The 20,665-nt window shown below is 42.9% G+C and overlaps 1 protein-coding gene across 22 annotated transcripts in view; it reads left to right on the top strand.

Annotated features, from left to right (window-relative positions):
• The first annotated feature begins 626 nt into the window (after positions 1-626).
• The window catches only part of Nrcam (neuronal cell adhesion molecule), a 253,726-nt gene continuing 233,687 nt past the window's right edge, over positions 627-20,665 (top strand). For 12 of the 22 annotated variants that reach the window (XM_057782692.1, XM_057782690.1, XM_057782688.1 and 9 more), the window contains exon 1: positions 627-829. The gene's annotated coding sequence lies outside the window, so the exon portion shown is untranslated. The remainder of the gene's footprint in view (positions 830-20,665) is intronic. The other 10 variants (XM_057782684.1, XM_057782691.1, XM_057782685.1 and 7 more) reach the window with 2 other exon arrangements.

The following is a 20,665-nucleotide window of genomic DNA, read 5'->3' as shown; positions in this document are numbered from 1 at the left end:
GAAAAAAGTTCTGTCTTGCAGAAAATCTAATTTCAACTACCCCAGAAACCCAATTCCTACCGCAAATAGCATCTGTTTAATCGCTACAGGGACCCTTCCTCAAGTGTGTTTGGAAAGGATGGTAGTTAAAACAGTACTCACCCCATCCCAATTAGTGTTTCAAAGGCATAAAATGCTTAGGAGAAGGGAGAGCAGGGAATTGGAGGTGATAGAAGGAGGGAGGGCAGGGATGCGTGATCCAGATCCATCCATCATAGAAATCTAAACTGAAGAGAGTGACATTTAAAACACTCATTTTCTGGAACATTTGTACAAACATTCCAGTCACCGGTCCCACTGAGTACTCACGCCCTGTGTTCCTGGCACCCCCACAGGCACCACCTCACTCTCTGCGCGGTGGCGGAGGTCCGCAGTGGCTTGGCCGCTCAGGTGAGGGGCCACCCAGTCCCCAGGGCTCAGGACACTGGAGCCCATTCGCTGTAGCCGCTGCTGCGGGAGGGAGGGGGTTGGCCCGGAGGGGAAGGGGCGGGAGACGCCCGGAGAGTGCGGGGGAGGGGGACGCGGGGACGCTACGGGAGTCGGGAGGGGCCTGAGCGCGACGCTGGGAAAGGGGAACGGAGGGCGGGAGCGGCGGGGACGCGCGCTTCGCCTGGGTCGCCGGCGGACGCGCGCAGCAGTCCGAGCCTCAGACGCGCCAGAGCGAGGGACCGCGCAGGGACAGCCTGACTGGGGCAGCTGGAGGCGACAGCTTCTGAAACACGCACGACAGCTGCGCTTCGGGGTCTTGGGCAGTAACGCCCCGGCGGGACGGTGGGCGCGGCGCGAAAACGTGAGTAGCCCTGGGTGTGTCTGGCAGTGGCATTGGTGACACTCAGTTCTGGTGGGTGGACGCGGCTGGAGCGGAGCGAGGAGCCGGAGGCTGCCGCGTTGTCACTCGGACGCTGGCTCCTGGGCTAAGCCCCGGCTCTTGTGGGAGTCTGGCAGAGTCTGCAGCACGGGCGAAACGGGTCGGCGACTTCGTTTTCCCTTGCCAGCCCTTGACACAGCCGCGAGCGCCCGCTGGAGAAAGGAGACGCGCGCCTGGGGGACTACGCGGCTCGGAGCCGGCAGCTCCGGTGTCGCCGGCGGGCGCCCACCACTCCTTAGGTCCCAGGTCAACTTCTGGCTGGTCGCGGGTGCCCCACGCCTTCCCGGAAGCCTCTCCTAGAGGTCTGCCCGTGGACAGAAGGGCAGCCCACAGCTTTCCGGGCTGGGACGCGGAGGACCCGGAGTGTCACAAGACAGGGTCTCCGGGCTAGGAGCGCCTGAGTCCCGCGGGGCGCGCAGCAGCGTGCGCGCGTTCGTGTCCCCGTGGACACATCTGGGTGTGGGCTTTGTTCAGATGTGCTCACACCTGCGCGAATCGCCGTGCTCAGGGGGCGACACCGACTGCCTTCCTCGACTCTCTCAGCCCTTGAGAGGAACGAGAGAATAGGATAGACATTGGAGACCGCGCGCTGGGGACACTTTCAGGAGGCTTTGTTGGCCTCTAGGTGAGGGCCCGCACCACACCCAGCTTCTGAGGACAGGGGCTTATCACGGATGGCCTGCCGGGTTTGAGACGGACTGGAAAGAGCCTCTTTCCTGCCCGGGCTTGCAGTGCTGGGATCTGACAACAGCTTAATCCCAGGATACTGTGCTGAGCACGGAGGACTGCAGGCGCTGGAGCATCATCTAGCTGAGAGCGCCATCTGTGCCCGGCACCGCCCCGGGTCTTCCAGGCAGCGCGGGTGGGCGCCGCTGCACGGTGGTTCCCGCGGTGTGCGGGCCAGGACACTCTCGGCCCGCATCTGCCACAGCACGGGGGGCGGGGGGGGAAGTAGGGGGGGGGACACAGGATGTCGCAGTAGGCAGAGCCACTGAGTCATTCTCCAAGAAGTGTTCTCTGGTTAGCAGGTGCAGCAGGAGAGTTCTCTGGGTCCTCTATAGGGCTGGTGGGCAGGTTATTTTTTTCCCTTTGCTCCGGGCTACCTCTTCATAATTTGGAACTGGCTGACAGTCCCTGGGCTCCAGCCAGCACAGAACGGAGGTCACCATGAGCAAGAGTCCCTCTCCAACCTCAGTCCTTGCCTCCCCCCCCCAAAACCTGCCCCCAAAACTCCAGCCCCGGGCTACACCAGTAGGGAAGATGTTCTGAGAGGGAAATGTAATTTTTCTTCCCTGATCTTGGATGGTTAATAGTCAGAAGTGTGATCTGAAGAGCAGAGACCTTCCTTTCCGAGGCTCTAGCAGGAAGCCGTGGAGCAGTGTTAAGGGGCAGGAAGCCTTGTTTCCGCATGCACCAGGAGCTCCCCCTGGGGTTGTTCTGAGAAGGAACACAGTGACCACTGAATACAAACCTGATTAGTTGGACTGCTTCCGAAACTTGTCTTATGCTGGCCATTCTCCGCTGTGACACCTTTAGAGGTGCTGAAACAATTTAGACAGGGGAATTCTCTGAATTAATGATTATGGCAGCCAGTGTTTTGGGAGAGCTTCAGGAGTGCTGGAACTATGCACATACCACAAGCCGTCTCAATCCCCCTAACCACCCTGTTTTACAATAGGAGACAGTGGATTAGATGGGTTAAGTAACTTTCACAAGATCACATAGGCAGCCAGTGGTGGTGTGGGATTGGATTTTTGTCTTGGTGTTTCCCCCTCCACGACTTTGAAAGTGTGGTCTTCTCGGGACTTCTCATCAATTTAGAGGAAGCGTGAAGTCCTAGTATTCAATACCAAGAATGTTATGCATTACCAAGCCATTTAATTCTGACGTCTTCAGACTTTTTGGTAACAAGCAATACTATAATTCAGAAGACAGTATTATGGGATAACCTTTACTCCTGTAATTCCTTTATGTGCTCTTTTTCATTCCTATTGATTTTTAAGTGTGTATGTGTTTACACTATGACCCACACGCACCACTCAGACGAAGTCTTTCCTCCCCACAGTGTTTGGAGCCAGGATTTCTCATTTCTGCAGCTCTGTTGAGTGCTGACCAATTCTTGCCCTCCCTGCTCACTGCAGACGTCCTGGGCACTGCATTAGAATTTCTATGTGACTGCTAGGGATCACCTCACTGGCTTGCATGGAAAGAGCTTGTCCTTGCTTAGCCACCTCCCAAGTCCTAAGCCAAACATTTATATACAACTAAAAGTCCCAATCCTAAATGCCCTTTGTAGATGAATTGGACTATGGAAGAGCTATTCCTCCAATTCTATACTGAGTTAAAAGTCTTAGCACAGAAACTTGAAGTGGCCTCCAGTGTCCTAAATATGTGACAGTGTGTGGTGCTTTTACCAAGCTTCTCCACATTGCTAGTAAAAATGAAGACTTCAAAGGAAAGTAATATTGAACATCCCTGTCATAGCTGTTACAGTTATTGCAATGACCAGTCAGTTCAAAAGTGGGTTAATTTTTCTTTCGCAACCCAGACTCGGAAAAATTCCTAAGTGTTTCATATTATTGGGGATATAGTGCTATAATAGATGTTAAAACTGTGTGTGACAGTTTGAATTTCAAAAGGAGTGCAACAGGTCTCAGAGAACTCGCCTGGTTTTGTATAGCAGGGTAGTGATACGGCCATGGACTGAGCGCAAACACCCTTACACCTCAGTGTTGTGGTTGCAGCGTTGACAATAAATAGAAAGGAAGCCGTCTTTGGAAATACTGTTTCATGTGTGGCACACGTGGTGATGATGGCCAGGTGTGAGCACTTCAGAAGTGTGTGTGGGAATGTACGGACCCGGGCAGTAGACAGTTTTCTTAGAGATTTCTTCATTGATCACTTTTATTAGTATCCTTTTCCTCATGTGAAGGATAGAATAGAATCTGTATGTACTATATCATGAACCTACTTAGGTACTACTTAGTGGAATTTCACAGAGGTTTTCCATAAAGAGATTAGTTTGTGAGAATCTAGTAATGTCATTCATTAATAGATTATCCATAGCTATTTACTGAGGGAGTAGCCTCTTGTCCTGGGCCCTGGAATGAGAGTGATGAGCCGAGCATTTCTATCATCAATGACCACAGGTTTACTTTTACAAATCATCAATGCTCAGCTGGTAAACTTGCACAAACTGACACACTGGTGTTACAGGTACTCAGATCTCGGAACACAGTCTAACACCATCTGTAAATGCCCGCTTGTGACCTCTTCCTGTCATCCTTTTCCTGAAAGGGAACTACTAAATATCATCATGCTGATGTTCTTACAATGCCAGCGTTAAGTCCCAACCTGAAGCCTCCATCAGCTGCCACTGGAGTCTCATCCTAAGGACCAGTTTCTGTCTGAGAAGGCTGACAGCCCAGAACAAATAGGACCGGGAGAGCGCAGCTCTGCTGTGCTTGCCTGCGCTGGGAGGCTTCTTGCCTGTGGCTCTAAGCAGTGTTCAGGTCAGCTTTCAGCTGCCCAGATGGTAGATGAATAGGGAGTGGTTTGCAAGTGACTGACATTTGCAAATGTGGCTGGGATTAGAGCACACTAGAGGACCAATGTCAGGGGACTCACAATCATGTAACTTCAGCTCCAGGGGACCCAAAGCTTCTGGCCACCAGCATTCACATACTGTACGTATGTACACAGAGATACATACATTCACATATCAAAAATAATAAAAACAAATTTTTTAAAAATCACTTAGATGTTCTTTCTATTTTAAATTTTATGTTTTCCCATCTGAAGAACCCCTTAACCTTCTTGGCAGGTAAGCAAACCTTCCCTGGCAGGTGAAAACAAAGAGACCTGGGTGCTAAGGGCAAGATTCTAGTGACTTATTTTATTTAACTCATTGTCTGCTTACAAAATGAAAAGATCAGTTGGCTTCCCCACCCGCCCCCCAAAGGCCTCTCTTGGCATCAAAGGGCAAAGTCCTTCTTTCTCCAGATCTATTATAGTATAATTGACAAAAGAAATTGCATGTATTTAAAGGCATGCAGCTTGATGTTTTTATCTATATATGTTATGAGATGATCATCAAATATAATTGCCATATTCATCACATCACCTTCTGTATTGCCATTTTCTTTCTCATTTTGAAATAAGAACATTTAAGATCTACTGTCATAGCAAACATCAAAAAATTTCAATAATGCTAGAGTATTATTGACCATAGTCAATTCATTAGCTCTTCATTAGCTATTCAGAAGTTTTTGTTCCAACCTAACAAACTTTGTACCCTTTGACCAATGTTTCCATTCCTCACTCACATCTCCACCCCCAATTCATGGAACCACCATTCAAATGCATGCTTCTGCGTTTGATTGACACTTCGTGATTTTTCTTCCTCTGTCTCTTCCTCCTCCTTTTCCCCATCTCCTTTCCCATCCCCCTTTTAATGATTTGTTTTATATGTTTGGATCTTTTGTCCACATATATGTTTGCATCACATGCATGCAGTTCCCAAAGAAGCTAGAAGGTGCTGAATCCCCTGGAGGTAGAGTTAGTTGGTTGTGCACTGCCATGTAGGTACTGTGACTTAAACCCGTGTTTCCTGGAAGAGCAGCCAATGTTCTTTTGAGCCATCACCTTAGGGTCTTTTGATACAGGGTCTTGCAATATAGCCTTGTCGGTCTTTGAATTCTCAATATTCCTACATCCACTTTTCAAGTGCTAGAATTACCATCATACCTAGCTACCGAGGTTCCTAATACTGAGAAGGAATACATTATATCAATGCATAATTGATGGTTTTGTTCTCAAAGTGAGAAGCAGGTGGCTGCCTGAAGGAAGAATGTACTAGATTGGGCTTACCTCCATTTTTAGCAACATGAATTTGTTCATAATCAGTTATCTTTCAAAGGAGAGACTAATTCAATACATTTATATAAAATGTAATGTTTTTGCTGGGTTTCTTTTGACTGTAATAAAGTATAAAGTCTGTTATTGTAACCATCTTAAAATAAATCTGTCAGCGACATTAAGAACTGACACCATGAGGAACCATCATCGCTGTCCGTCTCCAGCGTCTTCATCTTCTCAAACTAAAACTTGGTGCCTATTAAACAGTAACTCTTCTCTTCCATCTCTGGCAACCATCACCCTACTCTGTCGCTCTGAATCTGACCGAGTATCTCACATGAGCGGAGTCATGTACAGCCTTTTATCACTGGCTTCCTTTACTTTGCACAATGCATTAGGTTTTCCTTCCATCGTACTCATAATTTCATTCTCTGTGCCACATTTTGTCATTCATCTGTCAATGAACACCTGGGTCACTTTACCTCGTGGCTTCTTGTATGATGCCAATATGAATGTGGATGCCTAAGTGTCTGCTTGAATTATTGTTTTCAATTGTTTGGGGTATGTACCCAGAAATTAGGCTGCCGGATCACACGACAACTCTTCTAAAATTTATTTTAGGATCACCATACTTTTTGCTGTAACCATGGCATCATCTTACATCCCCACCGACTGTGCGGTGGTTCCAGCCTCTGCACATCACAACCAGCGCTTGGGACTTTCTGTTTTCTTGATAAGAGTTGTCATAATGGGTACAAAATGCTGTCACTTCTGCTTTTAAAATTACAGAGTTGTCAACTGGGGAGATATGTGTGTGGGTAAAACATTTGCCATAGAAGCACGAGGTCCTGAGTTCAAATTCTCCAAACCCGTTAAGTGCCGGATGTGGCATACTTTTGAAATCTCAGTGCTCCTACAGAGAGACTGGAGCAGAGACAAGAGGGTCCCTTGGAGCTCATGGCCAGTACAGCGATGACAGAAAAAAAGACTCTGCCTCAAACAAGGTAGAAGACAAGGACTGGGACAGAGGGTGATGAGCGGCTCCACACACTCAAACACGCATGTGCCATACAACCATCAACACAAAATAAAGCTCTAAATTAGCAGGCCATGTTTTATGAGCAAGTCATTCAAAGTTTCCCAATGTTTTGGTCTAACCCTTATTAACTAGGAGTTACACAAGCTCCAACAACTATGGCTGACCCCATATCTTGTATAAAGCCTGAAATAGATGCTGTTGTGTGTGTGTGTGATACTCTAACATGAGACAGCATGGTGATTTTGTTTGTCCTTTTGATATTTTAATGTGTTGACTATATGTATGTATATATATATGTGTGAATATATGTATGTATGTGTATATATACATGGGGAGATACACATACATATATTTGTATGCATGTATTATGTGGTACATTTGTACCAAATGATTTTGTTACAAGAGTAGATTCAATTATTACACCTTTTAATTGCCCCAAAGTGACATCATTATTTTAATTCAGATCCAGAGCACATGTGCCCCAGGACGGGAACAGATAGAAATATCTTCATGCTGAATGTTTCAGGATGTGCTGGAATTGCAAATTACTTCTCTGTGCTGGCATTTCTCCTGCCATTGACTCTTCAAAGATGACACAATGACCCTTACCACCAATTGTAATTGCTTAGCTGAGCTAATAAAAAAAAAAAGATGTGGTGTCAACTTAATTGACCTATTTTATTGGCCTACAAGATTGGAATTGCAAATTAGAACAAAAATAACAGCATAATGGAGGGTTTCCCTCAAATAATTTAAAAGCTAGTGAGTGTAAGAATTTTGCAGTGTTGATCAGCACAGACTCCTGCGCTGCTCACACTGCAAAGGTCTTACTCGGTTTCAAAACACCACTAACAAGTCCTGTCCAGTACTCCGTGTTCCCTTGCTATCTTCTCTATTGCCCTTCATTATTTAATCCACAGGAGAATAATGATGACAGTTACCATTACACCAAATGGTCCTAAAATTCTCCTTATTAAGTGATAACAGAAAATACTGGATATAGCACTTTACAAATGTATATTTATTTATAATACATTCCACATTTTATGAGATGCATGGTTTGTTGGTTCAAAACCCACTCTAACTAGAAAAGTCTATTCCCAGGGCAGTCCGAGGGAATCCTGTAGGAGGTTCCACTGGGCACTATGCAATGAATTTGATTTATCTTCCTCAAGTGGGTTGAGGGCATTCAAAAAATCCCGTATGTGTGTATTCAGCATACAGCAATCTTTTCTCCAAATTTCAACTTTGAAGCTGGTTCCATGCCACTCTTAGATGCCCTTGGCATTGAATGGTGTGATTTAAACATGCATTTTCGATGAACATCGCAAATGTAGCTTAAACTCTATGAACATATCCCCTCTAGAGAGGAGGAAGGGGAGGAAGAAGAGTGCTAATTTCCCACTAATTATGCCCGAAGGTACGAATGGACTGTGAAAGACTTTCGTCCTGGAGGGTTTTTGCTTTTTTTTTTTTTTTTTCCTGGTTCTTTGAGGGAGGATGGCTAGCAAGCAAGCAGCCTTCCAAAGCCTGGTGCGCCTTTTCAGTCCCTTACCTCAATGGCGAGCTGAAAGGCCGGCCTGAACAAAGGAGGCCTGTTTTGCCTGCCCCACTTGCTGGGCTGTTGTCTTGGCCCTTTTCAGCGAAGGAGGGGGGAGCTGGGTCAAAGTTGAAGAACATTGAAAAGGAATTCAAGCTTCATGTCGAAATTTGAATTATAGCTTCAGTTCGAGTTCAGCGTAAATCAGTTTGAATTGAAAATTTTGAATCTCTGGAAGCCGAAGTGACAGATGGTGTTGGAGCTGTCTGCGTAGCCCTGCATGGCATACTCTTCATGTTGAGCGCCCAAGCCAGGCTCTCCGTAAACATCTAGTTAACTGACAAAAGTTTGAACACTGTAGGAAGTGCAGTTTGATGCTTTACAGTGCGTTAAGACACTGGGCTGGGTGTATTAAGGGGAGGCCCCTTGTGTCTGGCAGACATTCAGATGCAGTCGTCCCTCTAATTGCATTGCAAATATTCTTTTGATTATTCTGTAACTTTCCCCTCCCTCATCTGGCTGAGTGAAAACAGAAATGCCAAAAATTATGTTACAGTATTTTGGTATTGTTTGCAAAATATTTTTATATATAATAAAGGGAATTTGTCATAAATATTTACTAATTTCTATATAGTATATTTGGGCTTTCTGGCTCTGGTGGGGGCTGATGACTTATATTTATTCTTGAGGTTATTAATATGACACATGGTTCTATTCAGTTTGGTAGGTAGCATCCAATTAAAAATGTTCCAATAGAATTGAGCTACAAAAATAAAACAGTTGCTAAGAGGTAGAGTTTACTAAAGTATAAATAAAATAAAAAAAATTTTTGGCTAATTAAAAACTTCCTTAGTTTAAATAAAATTTAAAAATTGGCTAATTTAAAGCTTTCTTAGTTTTCCTTAAAAGTAGTACTAGAAACCGAAAAAAATCTCAGTTCTTGGAAACAGAAAAATTGAGAATTGAAAAGTTAGCACGTTTTGTTTTGTTAATTGATTCTTTAAATGATTTGAAATGATTTAAATTCTTTAAATGATTTGGTTCTAAGCACTCACTTACATGTGTTTCCATACACACACATACATATATACGGAGAAATTTCTGCTTTCCGAGAAATAACATGGAAATAATTTGAACAAACAGTGAAGAGGTAAGTTAGGGAAAAGTTAGCCAAAGGCTAATTTATTTCAGATTAATTCTTTTAGCTCATATGATAGAATGTATGCTTCTTACCTTTAAAGCTAAACTGCATTTTAACCCCATGGCTAGAAGTGTGTGTTTCTAGTAGCAGTTGCCATGATTCAGAATTGCAGTGCCTGGTAGGATAGATACACCAAAGGCTGCCCGCTCTCCTGGAGCCAGGAGGGATGGATTAAGTGGCAGATAGTGAGGAAGTTCATGGTCTAATTCATTTTCTGGATCTGAGAATGAGAGATTAGAGATGAGGGGCTAGAGACGTTTGGCTAGAGAGAAGGCTCAGTTGGGCACTGAGTTATGACATCCCAGAGAAGTGTCCCATGGCAGAAGGAATAAGACTTATGTAAGTAAGGAGCAGAGCAAGAACAGAGCAATGTAAGTCTAATAATACAAAAACCTCAAGGAAAAAAATAATAAAAGTAAAAATGCATGGTGATTGTCTGGCTAATAGAGAATAATCTTTATTTTATATCATCCAATATTGGATATATTTTATGATTGTGAGACTCAGGTCATCTAAGAAACTTGAATATTATAAGACAGAAATAATTCATAATATAATCTATAAAACACAATATGGCAATATATTTTCACTGTAAAGAAACTGAGAGCATCCTAAGGAGCGACACCAAACATTATCTCAGTCTTTATACTTTATGGTACGCTTTAGCAGTAAAATTCTTGCTCAGGTCTGCTCTTCTTTCTAGCCATTTTGTTTCTTTATGTGCTAGTGGTCACGTCGGGGAAGGAGATCATTGTGCATTTCTAATAGCATTCTTTCCTTTGCATAGAATTATATGGCTCAGCTCCTAAAATACATCAATGCAGGGTGGGTTTTTTTTGTTTGTTTTTTGGTTTTTTTTGTTTGTTCTTTGAGACAGGGTTTCTCTGTAAACTTTGGAGCCTGGAACTAGCTCTTGTAAATCAGGCTAGCTTCAAACTCACAGAGATCCACCTGCCACAGCCTCCTGAGATTAACGGTATGTACCACCACTGCCCGGCTCCAGCGTGCTTTTTTAGTTGTGTGTAAGGAGAGAATGCATTTATTCAGTCTACTGAAGGAGTGTAGCACACAGATACACAGGGAAACTTCATCAAATGAGGTAAAGTCAATGAGGGGGAGACAAGTGGAAATGAAAAATATCCCAATTACATGGAAATGTTGGGTATTTGCTCTAAATCACATTGAGAGACCAGGTTCCACATGTCAAAGAGAAAAGGATAACGAAGTAGTTATCCAGATCCATTGGGTCTTGCTCATAATAGCATCGTGCCAGCATTCCCTGGGTATCTGACTGAGGAAGCCCTGTCCCCACTTTGTTCTCTTAGGAGCCTTAGCTGCTTTTGTCTTTGCATGTGTATGCAAGAGTCCCATATTTGGTGGTGAACAGCTGAATGCATGGATATGGAAAAATGTTGGACCATTGAAGGAGCATTTTGTGGAGAGAATCGGGTGACATTTTTATGCTTCACCCTGATTTGAAGACATAACCATGTCTAGACCATGGGGAATCAAACATTCATGATTGCATGCCTGTAAATTCTGTAGATTGCTTCTAAATCAGGCACTTGAGCTGGCAGATGAAATGCTTCAGTGGTGAAGGCTGCTATTTCTTAAATCATTCTAAGTCAGTCTTAAATGTTCTCTTTGTGACCTCAAGGACCTCCACTATAATTTTCTACCTTCATGCACCCACGATAGTTCTGGATTTACACAGGCTTTCCTTCCCCCCACTTTCTGAAGCTGTGACATGCCCTTTCCCTGGGGGGATGTATGGATGGCAGCAAGCTCATCGAGTGAAGCATTTTCTGAGACTGCTTTCTGCCACGTGAATTTGTAGAAACTGGAATCAAGGTGCACAGGACAGAAAGGAGAAGAAAGCCTGCTGCAGCTTTAAAACCAGGGCTTTGCCCCCACTTTGTGTGGCCTCTCCATCCTGTGTCATATGCTGAGATGTGAGTTGAGTTCCTGCAGGTCCTTTCCTGTCTAGTTGTGAGCTATAGGGGTTGGGCTCAAGGCATGGCTGCCATATTGAGAGGTTATTCCAGCGTCGACAGTTATATATATGACATCCTTGGTTAATGCAGGTTTGAGAAGCATTAGTTCAGTCACCATTGATCAGGAAACTTCATTTTGCTCAGTGTTTTTCTTTCTGAAAGAATGTTGTTGAGAGATTAGAACTGTCTCATCCCCACCCCCGCTTCAAGAGGGCATTAGCTATCCCCAGTGGACAGTTGAAAACAAAAGTGCAGACAGTACAATGACGTAGATGCCAGTTGTTTGATCCACCATTGCATTCTGGTGAATTGGCCTCAGGTATATACACATATCCTACATCTTTGGTGATATCTGCGTGTGGTAGTTTGAATGTATTTGGCCCCCATAATCTCAAAGGGAGTGGCACTATTAGGAGGTGTGGCTTTGTTGGAGTAGGTATGGCCTTGTTAGAGGAAGTATGTCACTGTGGTGGGGGATTTTGAGCTTTCTTACACTCAGAATGCTACCCAGTGAGTCAGTTGATCTCCTGTTGCCTGACAGATGCAGCAGTCAGCTCCCGCACCACCTTAGTCTGCTCGCAGCCATACTCCCTGCCATGACAGTAATGGACTGAACCTCTGAAACTGTAAATGAGCCCCCTCAATTGAGTGTTTTCTTTATAAGAGATAAGAGTTGCCGTTGCCATGATGTCTCTTCACAACAATAAAAACCCGAAGTAAGACATCTTGTCTACCTGATTTTTCAGTCAATGAAGTGGTCCCCTGCTGCAGTTCGGTAGACTGGACCCTTTATCAATGATGTAAAATTAGAACTGTTGAAGATACATTATATTCCTAATTTCCAACAAATGGAGATAGTGTGTGTGTGTGTGTGTGCGTGCGTGTGTGTGTGTAAGATTGAATTAATGTGATACAATAAGGCAAAAATTCAACAAACACTTTCCATCAGTTGTAGTCAATGTTGGTGATAGGCTTTTGAGCTCTAATTGAGTTTGTTTCGAACCATAGTCACATTCGTATTTTTAAAGGAGATAGTAATTGGTTTTTGTGTGTCAGCCATGGGTAGCTGGTGACCTTACAAACCATAAAGTATAAAACCCATTAAATATATTTGTCTTACAAGTGGCATATGCTTAGACATTTGATACAAATTTGCAGAGAGGCTTGTGGGGAGGTAGAGTGGTCTCATTGTCATGCGTTTTGTTGAGCTGATCCAGGAGCTCCTTTTGAAGCAAGGCTGTCTTAATTTCTCACCTGTTTTCAGCCTCCCTTTAATATGCAAAACAGCATTTTGAAAGGTACACACTGATTGGGTGAGTTCTTACAGCCCTAGATGGGGTAGAGTACAGGTGGAAGTTTGTGTCTGAAAATCATGGTCTTGCTGTGAACTCTTCAGCATTTAAACATTTGGCTTGAAAGAGACTTGTAAGCATTGCTTCCAGGGTTTACAGACTTAAGAATTGATCCAACTTTATTTGCAAGTGTACAAATATGGGCCAGTAGGTCTACGCTGTGCTGCTTACAAGTTTTTGGATCTATTATAGTCTTTGAAATTATTGGTCCACAGTTATTATATTAAACTCATATTTTAAAGTTTTATAAACTAGACCACTTCAGTTATTTTCAATTTGAAACAAGTAGACTTCACCTTGGGCAACCAGTTACTGCTAAGGAGATTAGAAATGAGCTCTGTCGTGGCTACATCTACTTGCTCTGGCCTTATTCTAAGGGTGGCTTGAATCCTTCTCACTCTCCTGTCTCAGCTATTCAGTTAGGAGCAGGGCCAGTCATGAATATGCATGTGTCAACACACCTGTGACCAACAGGCCTCCCATCAAGGAATTGCTGAGTATCGGTTACTTTAGAAACACATGACTCCTAGCAGCTGCTGTCTGTGGCCCACAGGATGCCCTGGTCTACATGACAGCTGCACATCATATACTGTGGCCACACTACTTCAGCCACTTCCATGGTCAGGATATCTAAGGGGGTGGGGATGACAAGGGAGTCTACCAATCCTATGGTATTATTAGTTCACTGGCAATCTGATTCAGAAGTCTCACACACATATAAAATAACACACACGTATGTAAAATAACATACACACACATATTAGAACAAGGGTTCATGTGATTTTGACAACTTATTACTATGAATACATAGTAATAATCACAGACCTATTTTACTTTGCCATAGGAGCACCTTCTGTGAAGTCTCATTTAATCTTCACCAAACCAAACTGTGACAGAAGTTGGCAATTATTTTTTCTTCCATAAAGGGACAGATAATTAATGTGGTAGGCTTTACAAGCCATGGACTCTCTCCAGAAATAGTCATAGATGGTATGCAAATGAGCGAGCATGGGCATGCTCCCATGAAACTTTCTTTACACAATTGGAACTGGGTCAGGTTTGGCCCATGGGTCCTGGTTGGCCTACTCTTACTTTATGCTGTTATACCTGTTTTATAGATGAGGCAACAGGCTTAAAGAGTCTTAAAACTGGCTATACTAGCATAGCCGCTGGGTGTTTCTCTATGCATTTAACCTTTTCCTTTAGCCTCAGTTCCTGCATGCTACTAAGGTCTATAACGAGGTGGCCTCTGTATTTGTGAGTTACAGAGAATGAGTCAAACTCCAAAGGGAAATGTGTAGTAAGCAGTGTCAACCAGTGTTCACAAGATGCTGTGTAAGTGAATGTTGGTAGCCTATTTTAGCACATTCGCGTGAAGTGTCTGCGTTCTTGCCTGTTTGAGTAATGATTTTAGGATCCCCTATTCTTCTATTCCTGCTATTGTAGTCAATAGGCTTGCTAGAAGAAAATGTCCCAAAGTTTTAAAAAACAGGTAAATTTTGCTCTTTAAGTGTACTCACATATAGGTGGGCCATGTCTTCTATAGTGTGATATACCTTGCATACTGGAAGGAAGATGCTTATTTTCACTAAAAAACATCCCACAGGCCGGGCGATGGTGGCGCACGCCTTTAATCCCAGCACTCGGGAGGCAGAGGCAGGCGGATCTCTGTGAGTTCGAGACCAGCCTGGTCTACAGAGCTAGTTCCAGGACAGGCTCCAAAGCCACAGAGAAACCCTGTCTCGAAAAACCAAAAAAAAAAAAAAAAAAAAAAAAATCCCACAGAAGAGTTGCTATTCTATTTCATATAACACCCTTGAAAGGATTCCAAATTGCTCCCTTCTTCCTGGGATGGACATGGCCTTTTGTGTTTATTTCCATGGTAATGGGTGAGTTTCGGCTTTAGAATAACACACCTTACCTGATAAGCCTCCAGCCAACCTTGTTGTGCATCCCCCACCCCACCCCAAGGGGATTAATAGTGCTTCCTGGTGCCAAAACGACACCTGAAGCAGAATGGCAATGGCCCACGGTGTTCTTTTCATTTTACTTTAAATTAAATTATTCTTATATAGTAAGTTCTTTAAAGACTGAAGGTCCTGAGAAGGTGCCAAAATTATGAAGAACTTCAGACTCTTCAGAATCAAATAAACTTCAAAGATGTTGCTGGAATACTACAAGGCGCACCAGAACTCAGCCTTCATGGCTGTGGGGTGAAGGGAGCTGGAGAAGTGTGCAGCTGGCAAACGGGGGCTTCAGGCTGCCCCAGAGCTTTTCAGACTGTGAGAGGAGCTCCAAATGGAGCCAATCCCCGAGAGAGAAACCAGAGAGGGAGAACTCTAGTGCAAAGGTAACTCTATTCTCTTTGGAGAGCTGAAGTCTGTGAACACAATTGAACTTCTCTATTCATTACCTTGAAAGCCCACAGCGGAATAAAACCCAGCCAGTGGGAAAGTTGGCCGCCGTGCTCACGGGACGTGATTTCTGTAAATTAATTGCTAACAAATTATTAAGGGTATGGATGATGAATTTAACGACTCTCCTCCCCCTGTTGGGTAAATTTCTAGAAAACATAGTTTTAGGTTATAGTATGTTGAATTCAAATGTATCCTAGAAGGGAATTATAGCATAATCACATTTTTCATGGTGTATTTTATAGCTTTATGTGGTATAAAATCCAGTCATGGCAAATATAAAATTAGTGCTTTTTTTTAAAAATAAAATTATATTTTTCCAGGTGTGTGGGGCAATGTTTTAAGATACCCCCTAAGGTTTTTGACCCCCATGTTTTCTTGCACTGTGCTGGTAGGGCCTGTGAAAGGAAAGAGATATTAATTAATACATAATTAGGTTACATTGTATGGCAGACTTGAAGAGGGTTTGGAGAAGTAATAAAAATTCCTAGGCAATTATGATCTAATAGAATGGGAGATTAGATTACTCTAGGTAGGCCTGGCCTCATCGGGTATAAGCCTGATTAAAACGCTGCTACAGGAGACTCCCTCTCACCAGCTCTGAGGAAGACAATATTTTTATTGTGAATTCCTTGTGAAGAAGCAAGGTCTTCGTCCTTAACTTGCAAGGAGCTGGTTGCTGCCTACAGCCTAGAGGAGCTGAAGACACCCTGAGCTGTAGGTGAGGAAGGCACCTGACCACCCTCTTGCTAGCAACCTCAAAGAGCCCAATGTAGCCATGCTTCCTCTTCTGGCCCAAGAAACTATGAAATACTGATTGTGTATTATTTTAAACCTCTAAAAATGGTACAGTGTGTCATAATAGCAATGGAAAACTAACGAAGCCAGTATCACCACAGTACACGTTTGAAAGTTTTCATTATCTCCTCGAAATTTCCCCAGGGCCATTTTCAATTACATTTACCCAAGGCATCTAGTTTCTTTCTCTGTATATTTCCCCTTTTTTTCTGGATATTTTATATGAGAAGACTAATGCAATATATCTTTTCTGTCTGCCTTCTTTTAGTTAGACTTAAATGCTCTACTATTATTATTGCATGCGCGAACTGGGGGGGGGGATGTCATAGTGTGTGAGTGGAGGTCGGAGACAACCTTGTGGAGTTGGTTCTCTCCTTCTACCTTTACAGGGGTTCTGAGAATCAAACTTAGGCCACCCAGGCTTGCAAGGCAAGTGCTTTTCTGCTGGGCCATCTCTCTGGACCAAGTTAGCATGTTTTAAAGCATCTCAATGAATCAGTAGTCCACTATATAAGATACCATGCTGAACTTACAAGTTCATCATTGAATCCACATTTGTATGGTTTGAAATTCAGGATTCTGATGAGTAATGATGTTGCAAACAGTGCATTCGGATTTTTGTGTGCCCCTATATTTTAATTCTCTTGGGTAGATATTTGATAACAGAGTTGATAGGGCAATGGCAGAGTTATGATTAACTTTCAAGATGTTGCCAAATTGTCTAATGTAGCTACAGCGTTTGATTCTCTCACCAGCAATGAGTGAGGTTTCCAGTTTCCTAACATTCTTGTCACACTTACTACTGCCTGTCTTTTTATTGTGACCATTTTTAGAGAGTACATAGTAATATTTCATTGTGGTTTTGCCTGTATTTCACTACTGGCTAATGTTCTAATTCTCATATGTTTGTTAGCTATTGATAGAGCTTCTTTGCAGAAATGTCTATAAGATTTTTTCAATCAAAATGATTTGTATTATTAAGTGATTTAAACATATATTTAAGACTTCAAGATTAAGATTTTCTTAGACTGCCAGCCCCCAAATCATGACACAGATTTATTATTAATTATGAATGCTTGGCCCTAGCTCAGTCTTCCTTCAATGCTATTTTTTCTTACTCACTCTTCTCTCTGTTCTTTAGCTTGAGTAATTTCTATTGATCTACCATCCAGTTTGCTGATTCCATACTCTGCTTTCTCAAAATTTGCAATGGGTATGTCGGGTAAAATTTTTATTTCAGACATTGAACTTTTTAGTGGAAATTTAATAGTCCCATAATGATAGGTGATGCTATGTCTTGAAATCCTGAATAGAATATTCCTATCAAAATTCCCCATTTGATTGCTTTGAATACCATAATTTAAGCTCTCTCATTATCTAACTAGTTGCTAATCTACTTTTCTTTAATGTTTATACATGGTTTCCTTTAGTTTCTGTACATATTTTTGACACCTGCATAGATATCCTTGTTTGCAAAGTTCAGCAGTGAGTATCATGCAAGGTCATTTTCTGTGGATAGTTTCCCCCTCAGTTTTTAAAACACGTTTCATTTTCTATTGCATGTTTCATAATTACTTCTGTTCTAAAACCAGTGTTTTAGATAAGTAGTTGTTGCTTTAAATTTGGTGTAATTCCCTTCACCAGGGACTTGCAGCTGTTAGTTTTGTTTAACAAGGTGTAGGTATAAAATCTGTGACATGCTTCTCTCGAAATGTACAATTGAGCGTTGTTTCTTCTTATTTTGTTTGACTTTTTATTTACAAAATTTTAATCCTGCTCCCAAGTTTAGTTCTGTATTTGCATTGTCTAATAATCAGCCATGAATCTTCTAGAAGTTGTGTTTAAATGTTTAATGAAGTTGTCCTTCTCTGCTGAGGGTAAGGAATGCATTCATAGTGAAAGTCATTTTCAAAACTCACCCCAGCTCTTGTGTCTACTGTTAGTTTGTGTGTGGGGTGTGTACATTTTTGTTTTAGAGACAGGATTTCTCTGTAGTTTTGGAGCCATCCTGGAACTAGGTCTTTTAGAACAGGCTGTTCTCAAACTTACAGAGATCCACCTGCCTCTGCCTCCCGAGTGCTGGGATTAAAGGTGTGTGCCACCATTGTCAGACTCTGTGTGTGTATTTGTATACACTGGTAAACACGCACACCACACACACACACACACACACACACACACCACTCTTGATTGACTCTGACTGTATGAATGGCTTGGGATCCTTCAGGCTCTGCTATGTATTTGTTAACTCAGGAATCACGGAGAACTTTTTTTTTTTTTTTTTTTTTTTTTTTTTTTTTTTTTTTGGTTTTTTCGAGACAGGGTTTCTCTGTGGTTTTGGAGCCTGTCCTGGAACTAGCTCTTGTAGACCAGGCTGGTCTCGAACTCACAGAGATCCACCTGCCTCTGCCTCCCAAGTGCTGGGATTAAAGGCGTGCGCCACCACCGCCCGGCTACGGAGAACTTTTTCTGACCTACAGATATCTGGGTCACCTACTACATCTCTGTTAATTGTTGACTCATCTACTAGCAATTTTTTTTGTCCCCAAACGGAATTCCATCCACAGTGTATGCAAAACGCTGTTATTCCTGTTTGCTTTTTAGTGAAAACATCCACGTTATCTGTGAGTGCCCTAACCAAGTGCTCCCCCCTACCCCCCTACCCCCCCTACACAGTGCAGTGAATCAACTGTTTTTATGGTATGTTTGACTCAGTTGAATGGCAGACCATTCTGGCAGGGTGGGGGTGGGTGGGAACAGAAGCAGAGGTAGTCAAGAATGCCTCCCGGACTGTTTCTGACCCTGAATTTGGTGGCTATGAACATGTGCTTCTCAGCTTGTTGAGTGCATTTGGTTAATGTGCAGAGCTGAAATGGTTTTGTCTCCGGTTTTGTCCTGGTTTATAGTTGACTTTTAGGAATTCCAAACCTCCTCACTGCTTTACCTGAAGTCCTTCTCATAGTCCCCCCTTCTCCCCTTCCCACTTTTTCTCCGAGTGTGCATTCATGAAGACCCACTGATCAAAATGAGTAAGCCCCCAATTAAATGAGAAATACATTTTTGTGTATTTCAAATGTCTGAAGACTATATCTGTTTCTCAGACCTGCTTTTGGAAGTGTGACAGACACAGAAGGGAGAAGGGGGTTTTGAGAGTAGTATTCTACCCAGTTGCTACTATTTGATGTGACTTCTATTTCCTCATGTGATTTGTTTAACTTCTAGAAGCCTCAATTTATCCAGTAATAAAATAGGGATTATAAGGATTAAGTAAGAAATTAAAATATGTAGAGCAAGACTGGTATATAAGCAAAGTCCCCCCAAAATGTCAGTTCTGACGTAGGCGTGTCAAGTAATGGATTACCATTGACTTCTATAGAGTTTTTTTTCTTTCAAGGATAAGGCAGAGATTTTAGTATGTATTTTTCTAATAATTAAAATAAAGACTACTAGGAGAAAGGTTAAATAAATAAGGGTGAAGTCACCAGAAGAAGTGAAGACTGTGAGAGACATTGGAGGCAGCTGAATAAGGTACTATAGACACATTAATGAGGGCATTAGATTGTGAGGGAAGAAGCAATCCCGACAAGAGAGGCAATAACAAATGGGAGGATTCTTAGCCCCATCTAGAATAGAGGGATGCTGGCGACAGGGGCTATGTATTATGTCCTTACCGCCTCAGAACAGCCTTTCCCAGTTTTCTGCTAATGGCAGTTGCTCTGTCTGGCTTTATCTCTAGAAGGTAGCTTTTGCTCTGAGCTATCAGAGACCAGAATGGATCCCCAGGCGCAGGCTGTCAACATAGTTCTTGCCTATGCTGATACTCACATGAGACCCAGGAATGTGGAGTGACATCGTATTCCCAGGTCAGCTCTGTTATTCTGTACGCCTTCTGCTAATTCTGTACTCCTCCCTCCAAATATTTTTTTATCATGAAAGGACTGACATGTAGATCATGCACGCACAGATATTCTCAATTTTGCAATGACAGCTAAGGTCCCAAGAGACAGAGTGACTTGCCTAAGATCACAGAGCAATTATGTGGTAGAGCCATCATTCATGTCAGAATGATTTGCCCAAGGAGCAGCCTAGCTGCTTGGATTTTCATGAGGTTGATCAGCAGACCCAAGTACGGGCTATGACGCAGAGTAACAAGTCTCACGTTCTGTATGAACATTCCTCTCACCGCATACCTACTTATTCAAGAAAGGACTAACAAATTCAAGAACAATTTTCAACCAGCATCAGAAGAGAGATTCAGAAAAAGTGCAGCTAAATAGGGTGTCTATTTTCATGGGCAGGGTAATTTACAAAATACTTATCGTATTGATTGATACCCAGACTAGAAAGTCAGCAAATATGCTCGACTGAGGTCTGTCTGAGGGCAGCGTTATGAAACCTCCCAGGGTCTGAGAGTAGATTAGAATTGCAGGGCAAATGATTAAGTGCTAAAACAAAGCCACCAGGTAACCTCCTCCAAGTAATAAATGACATCTACCATATCAGGAGCCCCTTTCCCAAATAGCTTTCTCTATCTCACACATGAGAAGCAGCCCTGGAGATCAT

Source organism: Chionomys nivalis, chromosome 10 (genome assembly GCF_950005125.1).
Source record: "Chionomys nivalis chromosome 10, mChiNiv1.1, whole genome shotgun sequence".
Taxonomy (NCBI): domain Eukaryota; kingdom Metazoa; phylum Chordata; class Mammalia; order Rodentia; family Cricetidae; genus Chionomys; species Chionomys nivalis.
The sequence above is the reverse complement of the archived record's forward strand: the minus strand, read 5'-3'. Positions and strand labels throughout refer to the sequence as shown.